Below are 6,829 nucleotides of genomic sequence, written 5' to 3' on the forward strand. Positions count from 1 at the left end.
CAAACATTATAAAGGAAAAGAATAAATATGTGAACAATTGTTTGAACGAAAAAATGAAGCGGAGAATGAAGTAAACGTCGTCACCAAAACGCTTAAGAAAACAAATGAATTCTCACGTCCTCTACTGGGGTTCCCATCATGTGAGAGTACCCTATTTTGCTCCCGGAATAATTTAAAAAAAAATTGCAGGACTTCCGCTGAACATATTAAATTTATAATTTTTTTCTAACATTGTCCCATCCAGTCCCAAAACATATGTTTTCCCATGAAAATCAGTTTAGCCATTTTCTAGAATATTTTTATTTATTTCCCATATACCCATACACTTATTGTGTAAATCCTAATAATATGCAAGTGAGGGTAGCACACATATTCTTATCCTGTTATTCCCTTTTAGAATTTTTTAGCTCACTTCTGATAATTTCGATGGTGCAATAGATTTTGACGTCTTAAAATTGAACACTTTGGATTATGTTATATAAAAATTCGTATTTTTTGTTTATTTTTTATATAAAACAATATATGCGCGCGGACTTGATAGTTGATAACCTGGACGTTTTAGATGAGCCGTGCACATTTGGGAGTCTCACGTCTGGCTACGTGCAGAAATGAAAGTGTTCCGTCTGTGCACGTAAAACTTCATTTAGTTACCACATGTGCACGAATCGCTAGGCACGATGGACGTCAGGGAGAGAAAATAACTGGAGCAATTTTAAGTTGTGCAGGCATAAGATAGGGCTCGCATATGGCCCCCTCTGTGGCCTGTAAGGAAGAAATAATAAGACAGCTGTTGATTCCTTTTATCACTAACCCGCGATTGCGGGAAAGCTTTAAAAATGACAGGGGAGTAACTGTATCAGTGAGTCAGACATATCGGCCAATAGCGTGCCTGCGGTCCTCGCGGTATGAAGTTGACTTTAGGTTCATGTTTAGGCCTGCTTATAAGGAGATGCATCAAGCTTACCTAAGCGTAAGGGGCTCTTGTGCTCTCAAACCTAACAATAATAATATTATTTTCTTATTTTATAGTTTATAATAATATAATAACCTACCGAAGGTGTTCTAGCGTTGGTGTTGCGCTAGAGCTTAAGCTTTCCTCTCATGACTTTGACGGTTATGTTGGCGGTAGCACAGCTACTGACAGGGTTTCCTATGCCAAATAGGCTGATAACAAAGAGGAGAGGGACTAAAAAGAACATAAAAACCCATAGCTAATAATGGAGAGTAAATTAAAGATTGTGAAACGCTTGTCGCTTCCCGAGGATCGTCGGGGCGCCCCTGGAGCCACAGCTTGGGGTCACAGCATGCGAGACGGTGGCGATGGTGAGCTGCGAGATGGTTAGGCAGATCTCGCTAATCAAACAGCTAGGCAGCAAGAGCATCTGCTACAAATGGGAAGAAGTGGAACATCATCTGTATCTGCTGAGGATGTTTTGGCTAGCGTTAACTATCTGCAGCCAACCACCTTGATAGAAATACCGTGGAAGAGCATCAAGTGGGATACCATAATAAAAAAGGACTTGATGTACTGATGTATTGATGTATTGATGGACTTGATCTGGTCCATCAATACGGTTTCTCCTAACATTGTACGAAGGTTGGTAGCTTTAAAAATGTATTCCGAGATGAAATCTTTACCTCCAACTTTACCATCTGCCGCGTTAGGTCATTCGCATCTAGAGACCACACTCTAAGGAACAATGTTCTTTGAAGTATCTTGCGTGAATTTCTCGCTTTTGCTTAATTTTTTGAATATAATGAGCAGGAGCAGAAAACGTACACGTTCCAGTTGTGTCGAAATTAGTTGCTTTAAGGAACCATGATCGTAGCTTCTGGCGCTTACAACTTCTCTTTATAACTAATATTCTAAACGTTACTCTACTGCTCTACAAGTTTGGCGCAGCATTCATTGTATATACCTCCCCCGAGAACGGTTGTAGCTAAAGCCTGTTCAGTTCTAAATAGCACAAATTCTCTTATGCGATTGGCACATAAACATAAAGTCTTTAATACTGCGGCGTTTCTATATCGTGGAGCAGATGCTGCAGAAGTGCGTGGTTTCTTATTTGATTTCAACGATGATAAACGTGGCTTGACACCACTGACACGTATTATGTTTAAAAGTAATATACAGGAAGCAGAGCATTCGCTTCTACTAAAAAAACATGCTGACGAGTCCCTTCATGGTAAATTTTACGGTATTACACGTAGAGGACAACTATCTTTAGGCATGTCCAACATGTTTCGCAAGTCGGCTAGATTGAGAACGGAGTCTAAGAAATTTCTTTTTGCCTGTCCAGACGGCGTTATAGACACATTATTTTACCGTGAGCGCAGAGTCAATGTATCTGTATGCAAGGCCTGATATTGTCCTTCAAGATCTGAAGACAAAGATAATTTACGTGATTGAAATCTCGTTACCAGACGATGGTAATATCACGGCAAAGGAGCAAAAAAAGGGGGGTAGTATCAGGGTCTTCTTTTCGAGGTAAGCTAGTTGTACCAAGGCTAGAAAGTTCATCTTGTGGTTCTCATAATCGGCTGCCTTAGAGGTATAAAAGCTTTATTTCTTAACCGACTCAACAAAATCCCGGCTTGCCAGCATAAGGCTACATTCATCGCGAGGCAGATGCAAAAGGCTCTTCTTCTGGGATATCATTATCTGGTCCATCAACACTGTTACTCCTGAGATAATAAAAAGGTTGGAAGCTCTAAAAAAGTATCTACCGGTGAAACCTTCATTTCAAAGTGTGCCGTCGCCGCGAAATGTCATCTGCGGTTAGAGACTGGATTCTAAGAAACAGTGCTATACAAAGTATCTTGCGTCAATTTTCTGTTTGTGCTTACATTCTAGGATAGAAGAAGCAGCAGAAGACGACGTAAACGTTCCGGTTGCGTTAAAATTGGTTGGTTCAAGGAACTATGACCGCAGCTGCTACAGCTTACAACATTTTAAACAACAGTTTAGTCAAAGTAATAAGTAAACAATCTACTCCAAATTTCTTATTTACAGTCGGGGCCTATTAAGTATTTCTAATTCTCAGTATAATATCTATGATCTCTCATTTAATAAAAATTCAGAGAATAAACAAGTCTATTATTGTAGATTATATGAAACTATATTTTTAAAGTGCTATTCTTTCAGTTAGCCTGAAGTTCATGCGGGCTGTTTCCAGAGAGTTCTCAGTTATTTTTGTATTCCTGATTTTCCTGATGCTTACGCTGTTGAGTATTCCAGAGTCTTGATTGATTGTGACAAGCGCATCTATATACACTCACATTATTGCTAACTTGATAACATTGCAAACACGAAGTAAACAAGCAGAGCGAACCACAACATTGTATTATAGAATGAAATTCTGGTGGCACGTAAAAAAAATGATTGCACATTTACTTCACATAACCGCCCCTACAATTAGAAAAAAAACATATTTCTGGAGCAATAAAAAGCGTGGCTTATAGAAAACTTAATTATTATAAATTTTGTACGCTTTTTTATAACTTAGTATGGTAAGCAACTTTTGGCATCTATGAAATGATGAGATTGATTCAAAGTACTGCGATTCTTGACTTTACACTCATGTTGTAAAAGTATGGTAAAATACAATAAAAAGTTCTAATAATATTATGTAAAAGAAAAAGTTGTACCGATTGCATTTTCTTGCTCTAGTACCTATTACAAAAGGTTTTTAAAAATTGTACTTCAATGACAAAATTATCTTTTTCAACATATTTTAATTTAAAAAACTGAATTAAAGTTATAATTCTCCTCACCAATAATGTGACAGAAGACAGCTGAGGTCATGAAGAGAATATTAATAGTCATCTTCATTCTACCAAAACAGAGGATCCAGTTTGTTGGAGAGTTTCCTGAAGGTTGTAACTGAAGAGGAGTAAAATAAATGCCAGGTTTGTCGTTTTATATGCGAGACGTTATCTTATTTATGTCATATGATTACGAATAGTTAAAAAGCTTAAGGCAAAAAGTATATAATATTTGTATTATTTGCGTGATTTTTTCATATGCGTGGCTTTAAAGCTTTAAGCTGTTTGTCAATATTGCGTACGCAGTTAAAAAATTATATAATATTTAAGTCGTTAAAAAACGTGTTCGGTCTTTTGCGATGACTCCAAAATAAAGCGCTGTATTGAAATATTTAGGTAGTATATTTTAAAATTGCAGCTTTAAGTCTACTACAGATAAAAAGATTACTTCAGAAGATTCCTGAAAAAGGACATTTTTTAAATTCTTGCACCATGACGGAATAAACTAGGAAGTTAAAGAGTTTAAGGAAAAGTTTAACAAAAGAATTTTCTTTTGAAAACACAAGATTTTTTTACATTGTTAATTAGAGAATTTAATCAAAAAATTTTAAATGTGGAGGTGATCACTCGGTAAGCTCAAGCGGCTGACTGTCGCTGGCTAGGTTTTTTCGCAATATTATCTATAATATATTTTTCTAAATAAATATTTGGCTGACATGGCCGTTAATATTTTTAGCTAAATGTGCAAGCTTTAAAAAATAATTATTTTTTCATGCTGATGTTTTTTACATTCTATCAGATTTCTAAAAAAGGAGAAATTTTTTTAACATTAAATTTTTTCTTCACATTCAGACTTTGACAGAACCAAGGAAAAAGTAATGATATTTTGTTGACGCATTGCAGGTATTTTATTATTTTTAATACATTTGTCTTTTAGTCTCTAGAGATAAAAATAAAAAATACCAATTGTCTGATATTTTTCCAGGCCATATATTTATGAAAGGAATAATTAATCATTTGAAAAAATCCAAAATTAATTTTGTATCTTTGAGTATTAAAAAAGTAAGATCAAATAGATTATGTGCGTAAATAGTGTTATGTAATTTGTTTTAATACATCTGACGTTATCTGTTCAGAAGCTTTGGAATATTGCCTTCTTGTTGTTTCAGTAAAGTTTAAAGTATTACATAATCGCATTATTTTCCTAAATTTTAATACATTTATTATTCGCCTTGCTTAATTATTGTATTTGTTATATATTATGCTTTTAAACCTAATAATAACTGACATATACTTTCAATATATTTATATAGAGTTGTTTACATTCTCACTCATGAGAGTGTAATGTAATCGTCCAAATTTTCGATCTTTGGTTTTTAACGCATCTTTACGTTCCGGCACGCACAGAATCCGAAAATCGTAGAATTTTTCGATTAACCCACAATTGCAGAAAATTGAGCCTGTATAACTGAACTGTTGAGCGCGAAGCGCGATTATCGCAATGAGAATGTAATCGTCAAGACCGTAGGTCCTTCGAGAACCTTCTTTGATGTCAAATTAAAAAAAAAATGTTCAGCTTCACTTTATGATTGTAGTTTATGAGGGGTCTGAATTACAGTATTATATATATATATATATTTTTTAAACCCTTTAATTGACTTTTGTTGAGCAAAAATTCATAATAATTAATAAATAATATTGAAAGTAACAACATTTTTCTCAGTTTGCTTACCATTAGGGTGGCACGTTGAAACTTCCTCGTGCACAGACAATGATTTATTACCGTGCCCACTCAGTCGGTACTTATTGTTTTGAGTTTCTTACATATATTTTATTTAAAAAAATCGTTTACATTCTTTTTTCTTGCTCTCACCTCCCAGATTTTTTCGAATCCGAAAAAAAGTAACCACGTATTTTTTATTTTGAAATTGATTGACTTTCAGGGGTTGTTAAAAGCCTACAAATTTCACGTGAATTTTCCTTGAAAAAAGACCTTTTTGGAAATTTGTGACAGAATTGTTGACATTAAATTATCTTAGTGTATCTGGAATGATTCATAATTAGCCCAGTACTTAGTTAGATGGATTTAACAGTTTAACTCGCATACACATGACTAAACCCGTATTAATTCTCAACGTATTCAACAAATTCGAGAAATTCAGAAAATTAAAGGAATTAAGTGAATGCAGGGAATTCAGGGGGTGCAGGAAATTCAAGGAATTCAGAGAATTCAAGGCATTTACCATATTCAAGGCATTTAATGAATTCAAGGAATGTAGCTACTTCGTGGAATTCAGAAGATGCAGGGAATTCAGAGAATGCAGGATATTAAGGGAATTCGTGAAAATCAAAGAATTTAAGGATTTCAGAGAACTCAAGGAATTTCGAGAATTTAAGGAGTTTAAAGAATTCAAGGAATTCGGAGCATTTAATGTGTCATGTGTATTCTAGGAATTGACAGAATTCAAATTATTTAGAGAATTCAAGGCATTCAGCAAACTCAAGGAACTCAGTGAATTAAAAAAATGAAGAGAATTCAAGGAATTCAGAGAATTCGAGGAATATAGAGAATTCAAGAGATTTGGGGAATGCAAGGACTTCAGAGAATTCAAACAGTTCTAAGAATTCATGGAATTTTAAAAATTCAAAAAGTTCTGAGAATGAACAGAATGAAGAGAATTTAACTAACAATGGGAAATGTAGGAATTACAAGGATTCTTTAAATTCTCAGAATTTTTAAATTTTGTATCCTCATAGAATTCTCATGATAATCTGACAATTGTCTGTCAGTTTCCTCAGTTAAATGTTTAATATCAATCGCATTCAACATTCACTTTACGTTTTCATGATAAACACAGACACAAACATTGTGAGTTTCATCCGTTCCAGGTAAAACACAGTGCTTTGGTCTTAGTTGTGCGAATTTCGAAAATCCAATCTTCACATTTTCATGTATGGCTAGTTTTTTGATACAGTCTGTCAAGTTAAAGCGTGGGTGGCTTTACTCGCAGTCGGTAAGGTGTATCGACATGATTTTGGTGTCAAAATATTAAGAAGAGCTCCC

This window comes from Belonocnema kinseyi, chromosome 5, assembly GCF_010883055.1.
Source record: "Belonocnema kinseyi isolate 2016_QV_RU_SX_M_011 chromosome 5, B_treatae_v1, whole genome shotgun sequence".
Classification (NCBI taxonomy): Eukaryota; Metazoa; Arthropoda; class Insecta; order Hymenoptera; family Cynipidae; genus Belonocnema; species Belonocnema kinseyi.